The sequence below is a fragment of the Mustela putorius genome, unplaced genomic scaffold, assembly GCF_011764305.1.
Source record: "Mustela putorius furo isolate JIRA1106 unplaced genomic scaffold, ASM1176430v1.1 tig00001009_pilon_pilon_pilon, whole genome shotgun sequence".
NCBI lineage: Eukaryota > Metazoa > Chordata > Mammalia > Carnivora > Mustelidae > Mustela > Mustela putorius.
Window position 1 is genome coordinate 2837522 of NW_025421529.1, and position 8621 is coordinate 2846142.

Sequence of the window (8621 nt, forward strand, 5' to 3'; positions counted from 1 at the left end):
AATTTGCATTTTGGGGAAACTATCTCTTGAAAAAAAGAAATCATTATTTATTGAAAAAAGTTTAGAGCATTCCTCAAGAAATTAAAAATATAACTTTCCTATGACCCTGCAGTTGCACTCCTGGGTATTTACCCCAATGATACAGATGTCATGAAAAGAAGGGCCATCTGTACCCCAATGTTTATAGCAGCAATGGCCTTGGTCACCAAACTGTGGAAAGAACCAAGATGCCCTCCAATGGACGAATGTATAAGGAAAATGTGGTCCATATACACTATGGAGTATTATGCCTCCATCAGAAAGGATGAATACCCAACTTTTATAGCAACATGGACGGGACTGGAAGAGATCATGCTGAGTGAAATAAGTCAAGCAGAGAGAGTCAATTATCATATGGTTTCACTTATTTATGGAGCATAATAAATATCATGGAGGACAAGGGGAGTTAGAGAGGAGAAGGGAGTTGGGGTAAATTGGAAGGGGAGGTGAATCATGAGAGACTATGGACTCTGAAAAACAATCTGAGGGGTTTGAAGTGGCTGGGGGGCAGGAGGTTGCGGTACCAGGTGGTGGGTATTATAGAGGGCACAGATTGCATGGAGCACTAGGTGTGGTGAAAAAAATAATGAATACTGATTTTCTGAAAATAACTAAATTAATTTAATAAAAAAAAGTTTAGAGCATTGCACACAACACACCTATGTGAATATATAAGCAATATAAAAAACACAACATGCAATTGGCAAGGGAAAGGAATTTACATGGTACTTTATTACACACACACACACACACGCTTGTGGGTGAGGTACTTAACATTTCTGATCTTCACAATTTAATATTTTCCTTTTCTAAAGTTTTTTGGGAAGATGGAAATAAGAAATCTAACACTCATCAAGGAATTCATCCTTCTTGGACTTTCTGGATCAGCAGAGCAGCAATATTTCTTATCTGTGCTATTTCTCTGTATGTATTTAATGACTATATCAGGAAATATGCTCATTATTTTGGTTGTTGGCTTTGACTCTCACCTCCACTCACCCATGTATTTCTTCCTTAGTAACTTGGCCTTTGTTGACATCTGTTTTTCCTCCACTACTATCCCCCAAGTGATAGTGAACCTCTTGACTAATACATAGACTATTCATTTTGTGGGGTGTCTCAAGCCAGCTTTTCTTCTTCATTTCTTTTGTGAATATGGACAACCTTCTTCTGTGTGTAATGGCATATGATATATATGTGGCAATTTGCCATCCTTTACATTATATTGCCATTATGAATCCTCTCCTTTGTGTCTGGCTAGTGGCTGGGCTCTGGCTTGTCACCTGTCTCCATGCCCTTTTCCACACTGTCTTAATGGTTCAGCTGTCCTTCTGTGCTTCCTATATCATCCACCATTCCTTCTGTGATCTCAATCCTCTCCTGAAGCTCTCTTGCTCTGATATATCCCTCAATGTGATGGTTATTTTTACAGCAGGAGGTCTACTTGCTCTCATTCCTCTTATCTCCATCCTCATATCTTATGGACTGATCTTCTCCACCATCCTGAAGATCACATCTACTCACGGAAACAGAGAGCTTTCTCCACCTGTAGTTGCCACTTGTCAGTGGTGTTGTTGTTTTATGGCACAGCAAGGGCTGTCCATTACAGCCCCTCCTCTTCCCTTATCCCTAAAAGTGACACCCTATTAGCCCTTATGTATTAATTGGTGACTCCAATACTGAATCCTTTCATCTACAGTTTAAGGAACAGCAATATGAAGAAAGCACTTCAGAAAATGTTTTGAAAAAGTGCACACTTTCAACAGTAATGATGAATGTCCAATGGTTGAACTAAATATTATGAATATTTTCATTAAAAATGCATTCCCAGGTGATCATCATAATAGTAAAAGCTAGGAACTTAATAAATATTTCTTTTACACTGGAAATGGTGATAAACACTTTATATGAATTATCACATTTAATTATTAGAGTAATATATTAGATAGGATCATAAACAATTTTTTCAGTTAAGGAAAGTGAATCTTAGGGAAGTATTTTTGTTTCCAAAAAAGTTTAGTATTTTTTTGTTCTAGCTCTGTGAAAATTGGCATTTTGATAGGGATTGCATTAAATATGTAAATTGCTTTGGATAGTATAGTCATTTTAACAGTCTTTGCTTTTGCCATCCATGAGCATGGAATGTATTTCCATTTATTTGTTTCAGCTTCAATTTCATCAGTGTTTTATAGTTTTCAGAGTACAGATGTTTCACATCTGGTTAGATTTATTCATAGATATTTTATTAATTTGGGTACAATTGTAAATGAGATTTATTCCTTAATTTCTCTCTCTGCTGCTTCATCATTGGTGTATATAAATACAACAGATTTTTCTACACTGATTTTACATCCTGTGATTCTACTGATTTTGCTCATCAGTTGTAGCCATTGTTTGATGGAATTTTTCACCAAACTACTTTTGGAATATATATAAAATGTAATTTGCCAATAGTGAAAATTTTGCTTCTTCCTGCATGCCTTTATATCTTTTTGTTTTCTAATTGTTGTGGCTAGGACTTCCAGTATTATGCTAAATAATGGAGTTAAGAGTGGATATCTGCATATTTTTCTTAACTATACAGGAAAATCTCTCAGTTTTCTCCATTGCAAAAGATATTAGCTGTAGCTTTTGAAAGATGGTTTCTATTAATTATGCCAAGTCATGTTCTCTATAAATCTTCTTTGTTGAGGGTTTTTATTAATAATAGATGTACTTTGTCAAAAATTTTTTCTACATCTACTTAAATAATGAGGGGTGCCTGAATGACTCAGTTGGCTATGCATCCTACTTTAGCTCAGGCCACAATTTCAGAGTCCTGGGATCTAGCTCAGAATCAGGTTTTCTACATAGCAGAGAGACTGCTTGTCCCTCTCCCTGCTGTGTTCTCTCAGTATCCTCTCGAGTAAATAAATATAATATTTAATATTAAAAATAAATAATCATAGCATATATATATAATATATAATATAGCATATATATATATATAGCATATATATATTTCTACTGTTGTCAGAGATTCTTTACTTACAAACTGTTGCAACATGTTTACATATGTATATGTATATACATATACATATATACATACATATACATATACATATACATATATACATCATATACATATACATATGTAAACATGTTGCAACAGTTTGTAAGTAAAGAATAACATATATATATGTAAACATGTTGCAACAGTTTGTAAGTAAAGAATCTCTGACAACAGTAGAAATATATTTTGATCAAAATTGTCAGTCTCTGTGCTAAATTTCCCAAATACTATAGATTAAGATAAATTGCTCTGGACTTCATGTTTTTGAGCTCATATTTAAATAGTAAGGGACACAAATGCTAGCTTCACAGTAAAGTGGAATGGCTAGGCTTTCACATTAGTTTATAATGCAAAGAAAATAATGCACATTTCATAAAAATAAATAAGTAAAAATTGGAGATGTGACTTGTAACCTTCAGTTTTGCCTAATAAAAATTAGTAGGTGTTTCATATTTGTGTTTTGATGATTACAGCTTTGTGATATAGCTTGAAGTCAGGCATTGTGATGCCACCAGTTTTGGCTTACTTTTTTAACATTCCTCTCACTATTTGGATCTTTTCTTGTTCTATACTGTCTTTGGATTATTTGTGCTGCCATATCTGTGAAAAATGTCTATGGTACTTTGATATGGAGTGCCCTGAATGTGCAGATTTCTCTGGGTAGCATAAACATTTTTTAAATTGTATTTATTTGACAGACAGAGAGCACAAGTAGGCAGAGAGTCAGGCAGAGAGCGGGGGAAGTAGGCTCCCTGCTGAGCAGATAAACCGATATGGGATGCAATCCCAGGACCCTGGGATCATGACCTGAGCCAAAGGCAGATGCTCAACCCATCAAGCCACCCAGGCACCCCTAGCATGAACATTTTAACAGTATTTATTCTTCCAGTACATGAGCATGGGATATTTTTTTCATTTCTTTGTGTCTTCCTCAAATTTGTTCATATGTGTTCTCCAGTTTTTAGAGTACAGATCCTTTACCTCTTTGGTTATGTTTATTCCTATGTATCTTATGAATTTTGATTCATTTGTAAGTGGGATTGAGTCCTTAATTTCTCTTTCTTCTCTCTCATTATATGTGTATAGAAATGCGACTGATTTCTGTGCATTGATTTTATATTCTGCCATGTTGCTCATTTCCTGTATGAGTTATATTAATTTTGGGTTTTACACATAAAGTATTATGCTATCTGTGATGAATGAAGGTTTAATTTCTTCTTTGCCAGTAGGAATACATTTTATTTTATTTCATCTGACTGCTGAGGCTAGGACTTCTAATCCCATGTTGAACAGCAGTGTAAGCATATGTATCTCTATCATATTCCTGACCTTAAGGGAAAAGCTCTCAGTTTTTCCCCATTAAGAATGACATCCTGGGGCACCTGGGTGGCTCAGTGGATTAGGGCCTCTGCCTTCAGCTCAGGTCATGATCTCCAGGTCCTGGGATAGAGCCCCCCATTGGGCTCTCTGCTCAGTGGGGAGCCTGCTTCCTCCTCTCTCTCAGCCTGCCTCTCTGCCTACCTGTGATCTATTTCAAATAAATAAATAAAATCTTTTTAAAAACTATATCCTTTCTGGTTTTTCACTGCTGGCTTTTGTTATGCTGAGGTATTTCCTCTCTATCCCTACACTGTGTAGAGTTTTAGTCAAGAAAGTATGCTATATTTTGTCAAATGCTTTTTCTGCATCAATTAAGAGGATCATATGTTTCTTGTCCTTTTTTGTATTAATGTGATGAGGATGTTGAACCACCCTTTCAGCTCAGGAATAAATCCCAACTTATTTTTGTGAATGATCTTTTTAATGTTTTATTAGATCCTATTGACTAATATCTTGAGAATTTTTGCATCCATATTCTAACTGCTAAGTAAACAAGGGAGAAAAAAATCAGTGATATAGAGGACAAAATGATGGAAAGTATGGAAGCTGAGAGAAAGGAAAAAAAAGAAACATCTACTGTATCATTTTGAGGAGAGGCTTCGAGGAAAAAAAGTGTTATCATAAAGCACAATAATATTTGAATAATAGAGGTTCTGGAAGATAAAGAAAGACAGCCTGGCAGAAGATTTATTTGAATAAATTAGAGCTGAGTGCTTACATAATCTGTTAAAGGAAACAAGCATTGAATTGCAAAAGGTAAAGAGAATCCCCTTCAACATCAATAAAAATAGATTAACAAACATGTAATTGTGAAGCTTGCAAATTTCAGAAATAAAAAGAAAACCCTGAAAGCTGTTTGAGACAAGTGGTCCTTAACCTACAGATGTAGAAAAACTATTCTGGCAGCATATCGATCCACAGAGAACTGAAAGACAGAAAGACCTGACATGACGCATTGAGGGTATAATTAATTAGAAAAAACATGCAGCCAAGAAAACTTTATCCAGGAATACTTTCATTCAGAATAGAAGGAGAGATAAAGAGCTTCCAGGACAAATAGAATCTAAAATAATCTCTGATCACTAAATCAGCCCTATATGAAATATTGCAAGGGATCCTGCAAACCAATAGTGTCCAAACAGAACATATAGAAGTAAGAAACAGACACCACTACAGAAAGAGTGACTTTACAGTGTTATGAAATTCATTGTTTATGTATCACATCCAGTGTTCTATGCAATAGAACAAAAATGGGGGATGTTGGGGTCAATTCCACCTTAAAACATGTTAACCCCCTAGGTCCTTCCTGGGCCTACTTAGCCATAGTGACTCCATGTTGCCTAGGTAGACATTTTGTTGTTTAATAAATGCCTCAACAGTTATTGATATCAGTTCCAGGTAACTGTTACTAAAACACACATCTAAAACAAGGCCATTTTGTTTATATAGGTTCCAGGTAACTATTACTAAAACGCATACCTCAAACAAGGCCATTTTGTTGTTTAATAAATGCCTCAACAGTTACTAGTATCGGCTCCAGGTAACCGTTACTAAAACACTCAGGTAGGAGACATCCAATCAGCCAAAGCCACATATGCAGATGTCTGTGATTGTGCCCTATAAAAACTAGCCAGTAAGACCAAGGGGCGTCACTCTCTTTGGAGGTGGCCCTGGCCAGTCAGTCTGACTTCTAATGCTTGGCATAGAATAAAGCTTTACATAACTTTTACTTTGTCTCAGCCTCATTTCCCTGGCCGGTTGGTCTAACTTCTAATGCTTGGCATTGAATAAGGCTTTGCGTAACTTTGTCTCAGTCTCGTTCCTTTGATAATGGACCCAACATATGGGGGCTTGTCCAGGATCAAAGGACAAGAACTGAGCCAGCATTAGAATTTCTGGGAAAAGCCTCTGGAGGTAAGATCTTCATATTCTGTGAGATCTGGTCTGTCTGGTTGTGGAGCTCCAGGGTATGGCCCACTGGGGAGAAGCTGGATGCAGTCATGCTCTCCAGGGCTGGAGTGGATGTGGGGACGCCCCATCCCTCTTCTGGTAGATCATCTGGGTTTCTGAGCCCCCCAGACGGTCATCTGGGTCTGTAGGGCCTGGGTAACCCCCGTCTGTAGGGGGCCGGGAAAACCCCCACCAGTGGGTGAGGGCCGCTGGGTCTGTGTCTTTGTCTTATCTTTTTGTTGTCTATTTTGTTACTCATTTCTAGGGGACTGAGAAAATCCCCACTGGCGAATGTCTGTAGGGGACTGAGAAAACCCCCACCAGAGGCAGGTTCTGGGTAAGGGCTGCTGGGTCTGTGGTTGTCTGCGTCTTGTCTTTTTGTTGTCTGTTGTGTTGTTTGTTGTGTTTGAAAAAAATGGGACAATCAGAGAGTAAGGGGACTCTATGTTTCATCTCTCCATTCCTCCTAAAAGATGTGGGACTTCTCCCTTGCTCATTTCTTATATTAATGGTAATAACTGGAGCCAACTGTGGTTGGTCTAACTCGAGACAGAGACTTTAAGGAATATTCCCAAGCAGCTGCCTAAACTTCCTTTGTTTAGTGGACGTTCTTTGCCTTCTCTGGCCCAACCTGGACTGCCTAGCCCCTCCCCCTTGCTGGCAGGGCCTTCTGGCAGCACTTTGTTCTGTCTCCTCTTTCTGTTTCTGCATCATCATGGGTTCAGCCTGCATAACTGGCTTCTAGACCATCCTCGGTGCTTCCTGCACCCTGGCTCTTTCTCTCTTCCCTGTCAAGAAACAAAAAGAGCACCCCTGGACCTAGCACCTCCCACTCCAGATCTTCCCAGACGTGTCTCAGGTAAACATTAAAAGTGGAGTGGGTTCAGGTGAAACATAAATCAGAATTTAAACTAAATTAAGTTTGTTGTTTTAATTAAGATAGACATGTCTTTAAAGTTATAGCAGTCAATGTGAAACTTCAATCAAAGTTTACTGAAGGTCAAATAAGCTCATGTTATTTGTTAAAATCTGTTAGCAAAGAAATAACTAAACTGATGATTAATTGTCTGTCTCAAAATTTTAGTGGGTAATTATTAAAATAGCTTTCAAAGTCTTTGGTAACCTGAAACACTGAAGGTTTACTTGGATGGCAAATGGAATTAAATTTGTTGGATATCTAGGTCTTCACCAAATGGGATAAAATACTAAATCATTAATTACTGAAACCAAGTTCGTGCTTTTAACTTCTTACTGCAAAAAAACTAAAAACACTTAAATTTGTTGGTAAACATGTTTTGTGCTTAACTGATTCATAAATTTGCCATCTATAGAATTATGTTGTAACTGTTCACAATTGGTTAATACTTAGTCATCACTGGAGACTAAAGTGTTTCTAAAAATTAAAAAAAAATACTTACTGTAACTAAGACTGAATAAAGAAAAACAGCTCTATCTGTAAAAAGTAGGAGGTACATTAAAAAAATACATTTTGTTAAAGATAAAAGGTAAAAAAAAATAAAGGTATTTTTTCCTAAATGAGATAATTATTTTTAAAAAATGGCTTGGGACAAAACCTAGATGCAAAAATTAGTAAAAGTTTTATGAAAAAAATATTCAAAAAAAATTTTAGGTATGGTCAGGACAGACTAAAATTAAAATGAATTTTAAATATAGTACATCAGAATAATAAATCACATGAAATGACTCCATGTATTCTAGACTACCAAAAGAAAAATGCTGTTAAGGTTTTTATTAAAAGTTTTAATGTTTTCTAAAGAAAACTAGAGGAAAGGCAGTTGACTGATAACTGATAATAAGTTGAGAAAACTTGTACACACACAAAAAAGAGGGCCTAAGAGAGTAAGTAGTTTTGCCTTAAAATAAAAATATCTGGTTGAACCAGAACTTGAAAGAAAATAATAAAAACTAAACTTGAGATTATGTAGTAAGTTGTAAAAGTCTTGGGGAAAGTGACCTTTATTTGCCTTGGTTTATAGTTTTGAAAAAGAACAATGAAATATGTTGGAAATTTAACCATATTAGATCAGTTTTGATTAATGTATTCACAAGAAAAAAAAAACTAATAAATCTTTTTCTGTAAAATGTTTCTGTTCTTAAGAAAAAAAAAAAAAAGACTAAAGCCCTGTGTCATGGGAAATCTATATTGATGATCCACTCAAGTAAATGTTGACTATCATGT

General features: G+C 36.1%; 1 pseudogene; it reads left to right on the forward strand.

The window, feature by feature from the left end:
• Nucleotides 1-866: 866 nt before the first annotated feature.
• On the forward strand, nucleotides 867-1784 carry LOC106004590 (annotated as a pseudogene).
• Nucleotides 1785-8621: the final 6837 nt, after the last annotated feature.